The sequence below is a fragment of the Ictidomys tridecemlineatus genome, unplaced genomic scaffold (assembly GCF_052094955.1).
Source record: "Ictidomys tridecemlineatus isolate mIctTri1 unplaced genomic scaffold, mIctTri1.hap1 Scaffold_1579, whole genome shotgun sequence".
Taxonomy (NCBI): domain Eukaryota; kingdom Metazoa; phylum Chordata; class Mammalia; order Rodentia; family Sciuridae; genus Ictidomys; species Ictidomys tridecemlineatus.
Window position 1 is genome coordinate 27,616 of NW_027521384.1, and position 13,281 is coordinate 40,896.

Consider the following 13,281-nt stretch of genomic DNA (forward strand, 5'->3'; position numbering starts at 1 on the left):
CCCGCCCGAGGGCACGTGCTCTTCTGGTATTTCGTTTATCATTTCCATCAACGCCTTCCACAGATTGACCCCCTGACCCTGGAATCTCACACTGTCACTCATCATAAGTGAATTTATCAACACGGACGTCATCAGAATACACATGAGAGTTTTAACTGTTGGCATACGAAATTACTTCATTTTCATGCTTCAAAAAAATCCAATTTTGCATAATAAATAATGATAAGGGCCAGTTGACAATTACCTAGGTGGGAAGGGCTGTGGAAATGACTGGAATTTCAATAGCCTCTGAGGAGCTGTCTGGAGGCTGCTGGAGTGATCGGCTGCTGGTGATCCCCCCGTGGTGGGGTGAGCACAAAGCTCCACACTGTCGATTGGCACTGACCTATTAGTAATTTCCCCCTGTGACACAGACTTAGATGCAGTCAGGCAAATATTAAAATTAATCAGGCTATTATTTTAATGCAGAAAAATGACAGCTTGTCTGGAAAAAAATCTCATGGCCAGACCCCCACCCACACAATCACACACACACACACACACACACACACACACACACACACACACAAAATCCCGTTCCACCACTGGGCCTGCCCTGCTCACGAGGGACCTGTCACCCACGGTGGACCAGCAACTGGGGATAGTGTTTGCCCTCAGCCTGATCCACTCAGATGGGGAATAATCTCACCCAAGAGAGAAATGAGGGCACAATTTGCTGTCACTTTCCAAGGACAGCAGTGACCAGGACGTCGCAGTGCAGTTTGCCTGGTGAGCGGGTGAGCAGTGATCCAGATGTGACTTGAGAATGGCCGCACCTGCACTTCTGGCCTAGTCACTGTATCTAAGAAGGGCTCACAGAGAGGCCCTGTCCCCATCATCCCCTTCCCCTTCTTCGAGAGCCAAGAGCCCGTGTGCCTCTGGCTTCTCCTTCTGACGGGACTTCAGCTGGTGACCTGTCAGTGGTCCCCTCTGACCGGGCCTCTCGTGACATCCACAGCGATTTTAAAAAAGGCAATGATTGGAAGACTTTGGAACAAGTAACTCACACCCTCTTGATCAATCCTAAAGGCACTAAATCTTCTTGTCTTTGAAAATAAACACACAAACAAAACGTTTTTCTATGCTGCAACCCTCCTGTCTGTGGGGGGCTCAGTGGGCCCACCCCACTGTTGGAAGGTCCCTTTGTCAGGATCACCAGGGCACTCAGCACTCAGGTCGCCACGCAGGCAGCCCCACGCTCTGGGGTTCGGAGGCGGGAGACGAGGGTTCTGAGGAAGTCGGGCTCTGACTGGAGGAGCAGCTGGCCCTGCGGGGCACCCCTTCCCTTCACCCTCCCAGCTGGAGAAAGGGCCGCTCACAAGTCTGCTTGAAGCCAGGGGACACACGAGGAGTGCAGGGGTCCTCAGGGACTTCATCTTGGCCAACACCTGCAGAGGACGGTGCCAACTTCTTCAGTGAAACTATTTTAACACCGTAAGCCATGTCATGAGGGGCTGCCTCAGGTCAGGATGGGTCAATGGGGGCTCGTGGCAGAACCCCCACTTCGTGCCCTGGTGACAAACAGCACGAGACACCACGACTCAGTTTTTCACCACTCCGACCAAGAAAACTGACGAGGACAATTACAAGAGGAAGAGTTGATTTGGGGTCCGTGGTTTTGGAGGTCTCAGTCCGTGGACGGCCAACTCCATCGCTCTAGGCCCAGGTGAGGTAGCACGTCGCGGTGGAAGTGTGCGGCAGAGGAAGCTGCCTGAGCCCCACCCCGGAAGCAGAGAGAGAGCCCTGCTCAACAAGGAACCCACAGAAGCCCCTGAGTCCTGCCTCCAGGGACCCCCTCCTGCAGCCACACCCCATCTGCCCACAGCTACCACCTGTCAACCCCATCAGAGGATTGGTGCCCTGGTCAGGATAAGGCTCTCCAACCCAATCAGTGCCCCTTCCCACATTGTCTCACACATTAAATTCTGGGGACACCTCACATCTAAACCACAAAACACAAAGGACTGGGAAGCATTTTGTAAAAGAAAGATGAGTTACTCAGTCCCAGCAGCTCAGGAGGCTGAGACAGGAGGATCTCGAGTTCAAAGCCAGCCTCAGCAATGGTGAGACACTAAGCAACTCAGTGAGATCCTGTCTCTAAATAAAATACAAAATAGGGCAGGAGATGTGGCTCAGTGGCCAAGGGCCCCTGAGTTTGATCTCTGATACCAAAAAAAAAAAAAAGAGTTTCTCAGGAGGCTGAGGCAGGGGGATTACAACTTCAAAGACAGCCTGGGCAACAAGTGAGGCCCTGCCTCAAAATTTTATAACTTTTAAAAGGGCTGAGATGTATCTCAATCATGGAGCTGGGTTCCATTCCCAAACCAGAAAAAAGAAGAAGAAAGATAACAAGTTATTAATAAGATGAAATAAAGACAAATAACTTCCCAAGAGAGGGTGTCAGCTCTGCACAAACCACAGCTTAGAGCTAAAAGGCTGCAGAGAAGCGGGGCCTGAGGTCAAGGTGAGGAGTGGTCTGCACAAAGCAGGGTCTACCCAGTGAGTATGTACCCAAATGTGGTGCATCTTCCCTAAAGAGGAGGGAGACAGAAGACATGTCCCCGAACACCCCCCTTCTCTTCTCCCAAAACCTGCCGAGTCAAGGGACACAGGGCAAGCCTGGGCTGCAGTGTCGGACACACACCGTCTTGAAGGACTGCCTTCCCTCTTACAGTGGGAACCAGGGCCAGTCAGTGTCCCCTGGAGAAAGCCACTTTCCTGCATTGCCCAGGACAGCTGCTCCTCGGGATGATGGTCACACCAGCAGACTAAGCAAGCTGATGCCCGTGAGGACAGCCCTCCCCCGTGGTGAGTGGGCAGACCTGCAGGCACTGGGTGAGGACAGGTGTCACTCATCCTGCTGGTGTCCTTGGAAAAACACCGCGAGGGACAGATGTGCTGCCCTTCAGTCTGCTGCCATCAAACTCTTCTTGGGGCAGTCACTGATGTCTAGTAAGTGCTCCCCAATAAATCTGTCTCACAGGCTGCCTCTGGCACTTTGGCCTCCCACTTCCCTACCACACCTGGGCTATGGACGAGACCGTGGTCTACACAGAGAGTGCTCAACACAGAGAGTGGTCCAAGAGCCTGGTCTACACAGAGCATGGTGCATTAGCCAGCTTTTCACTGCTGTGACAAAATACCGGAGGAAACTTCTCCTACAGGAGGGGAGAGTGACATGGGCTCGCGGTTCAGAGGTCTCCCAAAGAGTTGGCTGGCTCCGTTGTGTTGGGCTGGTGGCAAGTAAAACATGGTGGAGAGAGGGCATGGGAGAGGAGAGTTGCCCCTCCTGGAGGCCAGGGAGTGGGGAGGAAGGAGAAAGGGGGGGCGGTGGGGCAAGGCGGGAACAGCCCTTCTAAGACACATCCCGGAGCCCACTCGTCCAGCGAGGCCCAGGGCCTGGTTCCCACCACCTTCCAGTGACTTCATCAGTATGAACTCCTGGACTAACTGTTCCACTCACGAGGTCAGAGCTCTCGTGACGGGTCACTTCTCTGCACTGGGGACCCGCCTTCCACACGTGAGCCCTTGGGGACAATTTACTTCCAAACCATCTGCAGCAAATGGTCTCCACAGAGTGTGGTCCCCACAGAGTGGTCTACACAGCACGTGGTCTACACAGCATCTCACAAGGGTCCCGGTGGTATGTGGCCCACCCTAGCCAGTCTGGGATTTGGTGGTCAGGCACAGGGACAGGCACATGTCTGTTTGTCTCAGGTGATCTGTGGTTGGATTAGGAGGGACAAATCTCCCCTGACCAGTGCTGGTCTTTGGAGACCCGGGGCACAGGTGGCTGCCAGAGGCTGTGGACCAGGTGTCCATGCATCACTGTGGTGCTCACGTGCAGAAGGCCCTGGGGTGTGGCAGGTGGTGGCCAGGTACCTTCTGACTAGGGGACCCTGCACAGTGCGGGCAGGAACCTTGGGGGATGTTTGCCCTCCCAGAGCAGGGCGAGGGCCAAGGGGAGTTCCAGCCCCACACCAGCTGTGTGCCCACCAGAGGGCCTGACTCTGGGTGCCCTGGCCCTTTCAGCCTGCCAAATGGACAGTGCCCAAGATCTCGGCACGTCACTACAGAGATACTGAGCAGGTGCCTGGGAGCCTGGTCACCAGCCGCCCCTCCCTCCCTCTTCCCCTGGCTCTTCCCCACCAAAACAGACACCATCTCAGAGGGTCCCAGCCCCCGCACACTCCGATGCTCAGGGGGCACTTCTCACTGATGCCTGGACCCCCCCCTCTACCCAGCCTGGCACACACCGCAAGCCCTTCTGCAGGGCCAGCCTTGACAGGACGTCGGCAGGTTGAGGGGCAATGGGCTCCTTCCCACCCTGTGTCCCACCCTGTGGCTGGTCAGAAAGCGTCACAAGAGACTCTCTGGACTGTGTGGATGGCAGCGGCCCACGGGGGGGGGGTGGGGGGAAGCAGGACACAGTCCTCGGGTAGGCGGTAGCCTCAGAGGTCAGTCTTGAGAGAGACCAAGACAGGGAGAGAGACAGACAGACAGAGAGAGAAAGAGAGGAGAGACAGGGTCAGAGAGCAGGAGAGACAGAGAGGAGAGAAAATCAGAGAGCAGGAGAGACACAGAGATGTGCCCTTCTAGGATCCACCCCAGGGTCCCCTCATCCGACATCCGCTCTCAGAAGTGCACAGCACCTGGTCTGTGGTTCAGCCAGTGAAAACGTGCAGGAAGCACACACCTCACACACTCACACAGCACATGTGCTAGGAGCTAGGCCAGCGGCACAACACCATGGCCAAAGACTCCACCACACTCCTTTACACCTGGACTCCAGGTTTCCAGTTAAAAAAGTAAAATTTTCCAGTTAAAAAAAGTAATAAAAAATTGGAAATAAAAGAAAAAGAACGGAACTGAATGGAGTTTAAAACAGGGGAAGTGCATTTGGTGTGTGCAGAATGAGGCAAGGTCTCTTCCCTGACCAAGTTTTCAGGTGAAACACAGAAACACCTGCCAGACCAAATGGCTTGTCACACATCCCAGCAAGGCATTTCAGAGTTTAGAAAAAGGAGGGACGTATTGTGACCTGGCAACTGCAACAGCAGGGGCGGCAAGGTATGTGTGGTCTCCGTCTATTCCCTGTTCCTGTGACAAAATACCTGAGGTGGCCTACTTCATATAAAGAAGAGGTTTAACTAGCTCACAGTCCTAGAGGGCCAGACTCTAAGTTTGGGCAGGCTTCTTGGTTCGTCCTCTAGAGAAGGCCTCTTGCCCTCTGCAGCACATCACACTGAGGCACTGGTCATGTCCCAAGACGCGCCCAGATTCATGAGATAGAGACAGCTCCCCTAGAGAGACCAGCTATATGAGAGAGAGATACAAACCACAAGAGAGATAGAGTACAGCTCCATGAGAGAAAGACAAACTACATGAGACAGAGACAAGCTCCATGAGAGAGAGAGACCAGCTACATGAGAGAGAGACTAGCTCCATGAGAGAGAGAGACCAGCTCGATGAGAGAGAACAGATCCAAGAGAGACACCAGCTCCACAAGAGAGATAGAGTCCAGCTCAATGAGACAGAGAGACCAGATAGATGAGAGAAAGAGACCAACTACATGAGAGAGAGACCAGCTCCACAAGAGAGACCAGCTCCACAAGAGAGAGACCAGCTTGATGAAAGAGAGACAAGCTCCATGAGAGAGACCAGCTCCATGAGAGAGACCAGCACCATGAGAGAGACTAGCTCCATGAGAGAGAGACCAACTCAATGAGAGAGACCAGCTCCATGAGAGAGAGAGACCAGCTCCATGAGAGAGACCTGCTTCCTGAGAGAGAGAGACCAGCTCCATGAGAGAGACCCGCTCCATGAGAGAGAGAGACCAGCTCCATGAGAGACAGAGACCAGCTCCATGAGAGAGATGAGCTCCATGAGAGAGAGATAAGCTCCATGAGAGAGACGAGCTCCATGAGAGAGAGATAAGCTCCATGGGAAAGACCGGCTCCATGAGAGAGAGATTAGCTCCCTGAGAGAGAGAGAGACCAGCTCCATGAGAGAGAGACCAGCTCCATGAAAGAGAGAGAGACCAGCTCCATGAGAGAGAGACCAGCTTCATGAGAGAGAGAGAGACCAGCTCCATGGGAGAGATCAGCTCCATGAGAGACAGACAAGCTCCATGAGAGAGAGAGACAGGCTCCATGAGACAGAGACCAGCTCCATGGGAGAGAGACAAGCTCCATGAGAGAGACCAGCTCCCTGAGAGAGAGACCAGCTCCATGAGAGTAAAACCAGCTCCATGAGAGAGAGAGCAGCTCCATGAGAGAGACCAGCTTCATAAGAGAGAGACCACATCCATGAGAGAGACCAGCTCCATGAGAGAGAGAGAGCAGCTCCATGAGAGAGACCAGCACCACGAGAGGGAACAGATCCATGAGAGAGAGACCAGCTCAATGAGACAGAGAGAACAGCTTCATGAGAGAGACCAGCTCCATGAGAAAGACACCAGTTCCATGAAAGAGAGACCAGCTCCATGAGAGAGACAAGCTCCACGAGAGATACCAGCTCCATGAGAGAGACCAGCTCCCTGAGAGAGACAAGCTCCATGAGAGAGATGAGCTTCATGAGAGAGACCAGCTCCCTGAGAGAGAGATCAACTCCATGGGAGAGACCAGCTCCATGAGAGAGAGAGACCAGATCTATAAAAGAGACCAGCTTTATGAGAAAGACCAGCTCCATGAAAGAGAGAGACCAGCTTCATGAGAAAGAGCAGCTCTATGAGAGAGAGAAACCAGCTTCAAAAGAGAGACCAACTTCCTGAGAGAGAGAGACCAGCTACATGAGAGAGAGAGACCAGCTCCATAAGAGAAACCAGCGTCATGAGAGAGAGAGACCATCTCATGAGAGACACAGATCAGCTCCATGAGAGAGAGAGACCAGCTCCATGAGAGAGACCAGATCAATGAGAGAGAGAGACCAGCTCCAAGAGAGAGAGAGAGAGATCAGCTCCATGAGAGAGACCAGCTCCATGAGAGAAAGAGACCAGCTCCATGGAAGAGACCACCTCCATGCGAGACAGACCATCTCCATGAGTGAGAGAGAAGGGATCCCTGACAGAGAGAGACAAGCTCCATGAGAGAGAGAGACCAGCTCCATGAGAGAGAGAGATCAGCTCAATGAGAGAGAGACCAGTTCCATGAGAGAGGGAGATCAGCTCTTTGAGAGATACCAGCTCCATGAGAGAGAGACAAGCTCCATGAGAGAGACCAGCTCCCTGAGAGAGAGACCAGCTCCATGAGAGACACCAGCTTCTGGAGAGAGAGAGAGAGAGACCAGCTTTATGAGAGACATTAGCTCAAAGAGAGAGAGACCAGCTCCATGAGAGAGAGAGACCAGCTCCATGAGAGAAACCAGCTCCATGAGAGAGACAGACCAGCTCTATTGTAGAGACAAGCTCCATGAGAGACAGACCAGCTCCCTGAGAGAGAGAGAGACCAGCTTGATGAAAAAGAGACCAACTCTATGAGAGAGACCAGCTACATGAGAGAGACCAGCTCCATAAGAAAGGGACCAGCTCCATTAGAAAGAGACCAGCTTCCTGAGAGAGAGAGACCAGCTCCATGAGAGAGACAATCTCCATGAGATAGAGACCAGCTTCTTGAGACAGGGATACCAGCTCACTGAGAGATATCAGCTCTATGAGACAAAGACCAGCTCCATGAGAGAGGGAGACCAGCTCCATGAGAGTTACCAGCTTCCTGAGAGAGAGACCAGCTCCATGAGAGAGACCAGCTCCATGAGAGAGAGAGACCAGCTCCATGAGAGAAACCAGCTCCATGAGAGAGACAGACCAGCTCTATTGTAGAGACAAGCTCCATGAGAGACAGACCAGCTCCCTGAGAGAGAGAGAGACCAGCTTGATGAGAAAGAGACCAACTCTATGAGAGAGACCAGCTACATGAGAGAGACCAGCTCCATAAGAAAGGGACCAGCTCCATTAGAAAGAGACCAGCTTCCTGAGAGAGAGAGACCAGCTCCATGAGAGAGACAATCTCCATGAGATAGAGACCAGCTTCTTGAGACAGGGATACCAGCTCACTGAGAGATATCAGCTCTATGAGACAAAGACCAGCTCCATGAGAGAGGGAGACCAGCTCCATGAGAGTTACCAGCTTTATGAGAGAGAGACCAGCTCCATGAGAAAGACCAGCTTCCTGAGAGAGAGACCAGCTCCATGAGAGAGACCAGCTTCCGGAAAGAGAGAGGCCAGCTCCATGAGAGATATTAGCTCAATGAGAGACAGACCAGCTCCATGAGAGAGAGACCAGCTCCATGAGAGAGAAAAGCTCCATGAGAGAGAGAGACCAGCTCCATAGGAGAGAGCAGCGCCATGAGAGACAAACCAACATGAGAGAGAGACAAGCTCCATGAGAAAGAGACCAGCTCCATGAGAGAGACCAGATCCCTGAAAAAGAGACCAGCTCCATGGAGAGACCAGCTCTCTGAGAGAGAGCGACCAGCTCCATGAGAACGACCAGCTCCATGAAAGAGAGAACTGCTCTGTGAGAGAGAGAGACCAGCTCCATGGGAGAAAGAGAACAGCTCCATGAGAGAGAGACAAGCTCCATGAGAGAGAGACCAGCTCCATGAGAGACAGAAACCAACTCCCTAAGAGAGACCAGTTCCATGAGAGAGAGACCAGCTCAATGAGAGAGACCAGCTCCATGAAAGGGAGACCAGGTCCATGAGAGAGACCATCTCCCTGAGAGAGAGACAAGCTCCATGAGAGAGAGACCAGTTCCATGAGAGAGACCAGCTTTATGAGAGAGAGACCAGCTGCATGAGTGGCCAGCTCCCTGAGAGAGAGAGAGACCAGCTCCATGAGATACACCAGCTCCATGAGAGATTGAGACGAGATCAATGAGTGAGGCTAGCTCCATGAGTAAGAGAGACCAGCTCTATGAGAGAGAGACCAGCTCCAAGAGAAAGAGACCAGGTCCATGAGAGAGAAAGACCAACTCCATAAGAGAGAGACCAGCCCTATGAGAGAGAGACAAGCTCCATGAGAGAGAGAGACCAGCTCCATGAGGGAGAACAGCTCCATGAGAGAGAGAGAGAGACCAGCTTCATAAAAGAGATACCAGCTCCATGAGAGAGACCAACTCCATGAGAGAGACCATCTCCCTAAGAGCGAGACCAGTTACAAGAGAGACTGCAGCTCCCTGAGAGAGAAAGACCAGCTCCATGAGAGTCACCAGCTCCATGAGAGAGAGACCAGCTCCATGAGAGAGAGAGACCAGCTCGATAAGAGAGACCAGCTTCCTGAGAGATAGAGACCAGTTCCATGAGAGTTACCAACTCCATGAGAGAGAGAGACCAGCTCGATGAGAGAAAAAGACCAGCTCCCAGAGAGATACCAGTTCCATGAGAGAGAGAACAGGTTCATGAGAGAGACCAGCTCCATGGAGAGAGAGAGCAGCTCCATGAGTTACACCAGCTCCTCGAGAGAGAGATCAGACCCATGAGAGAGACCAGCTTCCTGAGAGAGAGAGACCAGCTTCATGAGAGATATTAGCTTAATGAGAGAGAGACCAGCTACATGAGAGAGAGAGACCAGCTCCATGAGAGAGATCAGCTCCATGAGAGAGAGACAATCTCAATGAGATAGACCAGCTTCCTGAGAGAGAGAGAGACCAGCTCCATGAGAGTCACCAGCTCCATAAGAGAGAGACCACCTCCATGAAAGAAACAAGCTTCCTGAGACAGAGAGACCAGGTCCATGAGGGTGTGAGACCAGCTCCATGTGAGAGACCAGCTCCATGAGAGAGTCCAGCTTCATGAAAAAGAGAGAGCAGATCCATGAGAGAGGCCAGCTCTATGAGAGAGACCAGTTCCCTGAGAGACCAGCTCCATGAGAGAGACCAGCTACCTGAGAGAGAGACCAGCTCCATAAGAGAGACTAGCTCCATGAGAGACACCAGCTCCATGAGAAAGAGACCACCTCCATAAAAGAGACCAGCTCCGTGAGAGAGAGAGAACAGCTTAATGAGAGACACCATCTCCATGAGAGAGTGAGACCAGATCCATGAGTGAGACCAGCTCCATGTGTGAGAGAGACCAGTTCCACGAGAGAGACCAGCTCCAAGAGAGAGAGAGACCAGCTCCATGAGATTGAAGAGTGTTCCAACTGAGAGACACCAGCTCCAAGAGAGAGACCAGCTTCATGAGAAAGACCAGCTCCATGAGAGAGACCAGCACTATGAGAAAGAAAGACCAGCTTCATGTAAGAGAGAGGAACTTCGTAATAGATAGACCAGCTCCAATGGAGAGAGACAAGCTCCATGAGAGAGAGAGACCAGCTCCATAAGAGAGACCAGCTTCCTCATACAGAGAGACCAGCTCCTTGAGAGAGACCAGCTCCATGAGAGACAGAATTTAGCTCCATGAGAGAGAGCCGATCCATGAGAGAGACCAACTCCACGAGAGAGAGAGGCTCCCTGAGAGAGAGCGACCAACTCCATGAGAAAGACCATCTCCATGAGAGAGAGAGAGACCAGCTCGATGGGAGAGACGAGCTCCATGAGAGAGACCAGCTACATGAGAGAGAGACCAGCTCTATGAGAGAGATCAGCTCCATGAGAGAAAGATCAGCTTCATGAGGGAGACCAGATCCATTAGAGAGAGACCAGCTCCATGAGACAGAAAAGCTCCATGAGATACAAACCAGGTCCATGAGAGAGACCAGGTACATGAGAGAGAGAGACCAGCTTCATGGGAGAGACCAGCTTCATGAGAGACAGACCAGCTCAATGAGAGAGACCAGCTCCCTGAGAGAGAGACCAGCTCCCTGAGAGAGAGAGACAAGCTCCATGAGAGTGACCAGGTCCATGAGACAGAGACAAGCACTATGAGAGAGAGAGAGACCAGCTCCTGGAGAGAGAGAGAACAGCTCTATGAGAGAAAGACCAGCTCCATGAGAGAGAGACCAGTGTCATGAGAGTGGGAGACCAGCTCCCTGAGAGATACCAGCTCCATGAGAAAGAGAGACAAGCTCCATGAGAGAGACCAGCTCAATGAGAAAGAGTGACCAGCTCAATGAGTGAAACCAGCTCCATGAGGGAGATACCAGCTCAATGAGAGAGACCAGCTCCAAGAGAGAGAGCAGCTCTATGAGAGAGACCAGTTCCATGAGAGAGACCAGCTCCATGAGAGAGAGTCAAGCTCTATGTTGGACACCAGCACCGTGAGAGAGAGATACCAGCTCCATGAGAGAGACCAGCTCCATGAAAGGGACCAGCTCTATGAGACAGAGAGACCACCTCCATGAGAGAGAGAGACAAACTCCATAAGAGAGAGACCACATCTATGAGACAGAGAAAAGCTCCATGAGAGAGAGAGACCAGCTCCATTAGAGAGATCAGCTCCATGAGACAGAACATGAGAGAGAGAGAACAGCTCCATGAGAGAGACTAGCTCCATGAGAGAGAGAGACCAGCTCGATGAGAGAGATAGACCAACTCCATAAGAGAGAGACCATCTTCATGAGAAAGAGACAATCTCCAGAAGAGAGAGAGAGACCAACTCAATGAGATACAGAGACCAGCTCTCTAGGAGAGACCATTTCCATGAGAGAGAGACCAGCTCCATGAAAGAGTCCAGCTCCATAAAAGAGAGAACAGCTTCATGAAAGAGAGAACAGCTCCATGAGAGAAACGAGCTTCATGAGAGAGAGACCAGCTCCGTGAGAGAGAGAGACCAGGTGTATGAGACTCACCAGATAAATGAGAGAGTGAGACCAGATCCATGAGTGAGATGAGCTACATGAGTGAGAGAGACCAGTTCCATAAGAGAGAGACCAGCTCAAAAAGAGAGAGACCAGCTCCATGAGAGAGAAGAGCGTTTTGAGTGAGAGAGCATCTCCATGAGAGAGACCAGCTCAATGAGAAAGACTAGATCCATGAGAGAGAGAGACCAGCTCCATGTTGGAGACCAGCTCCATGAGAGAGACCAGCTCCATGAGAGAGAGATCAGTGGCATGGGAGAGATCAGCTCCATGAGAGAGAGTCCAGCGTTCTGAGAGAGAGAGAGAGAGAGAGAGAGAGAGAGAGAGAGAGAGAGAGAGACCAGCTCCATGAGAGTAACCAGCTCCATGAGAGACACCAGCTTTCTCAGAGAGAGACCAGTTAGATGAGAGAGTCCAGCTCCCTGAGAGAGAAAACTAGCTCAATGAAAGAGGCCTTCTTTATGAGAGAGAGAGACCAGATCGATAGAAGAGGTCAGCTGCATGAGATACAGAGACCAGATACATGAGAGAGAGACCAGCTCCATGAGAGAAAGACGAGCTCCATGAGAGAGGGAGACCACCTCCCGTAGACATACCAGTTCCATGAGAAACAGAGACTAGCTCCATGAGAAAGATCAGCTCCATGAGAGAGAGAGACCAGCTACAGGGGAGAGACGAGCTCCACGAGAGATACACCAGCTCCATGAGAGAGAGAGAATCCAGCTCCATGAGAGAGCAACCATCTCCATGAGAGAGAGACCAGCTCAATGAGACAGACCAGATACCTAAAAGAGAGACAACCTTAATAAGAGAGACCAGGTTCCGGAGAGAGTGAGACCAGCTCCATCAGTGAGAACAACTCAAAGAGAGAAAGAGCAGCTCCAAGAGAGAGAGACCAGCTACATGAGAGAGAGAGACCAACTACAAGAGAGAGATAAAACAACTACTTGAGAGAGAGAGACCAACAACATGAGAGAGAAAGACCAGCTCTATTAGAGAAATAGAGTCAAGTTCCTGAGAGAGAGACCAGCTTCATGAGAGAGACCAGTTCCATGAGAGAGAGAGCAGCTCCATGAGAGAGACCAGCTTCGTGAGAGAAAGTTTCCAGCTTCATGAGAGAGACCAGCTCCATGAGAGAGAGACCAGCTCCATGAGAGAAAGAGAACTAATACATGAGAGAGTGACCAGCTTCACGAGTAAAATAGAGTCCAGCTCTTTGAGAGAGAGACAAGCTCCATGAGAGAGACCAGCTCCATGAGAGAGAAACCAGGTCCATGAGGGAGACCAGCTCTGAACAGAGGCCAGCTCCATGAGAAAGACCAGCTGAATGAGAGAGAGACCAGCTCCATGAGAGAGACAAATTCCATGAGAGAGAGAGACAAGCTTCATGAAAGAGAGCAGCGCCATGAGAGACACACCAGCTCCATGACAGAGAGAGACCAGTTCCGTGAGAGAGAGTCCAGCTCCATGAGAGAGACCGGCTCCATGAGAGAGAGACAAGCTCCATG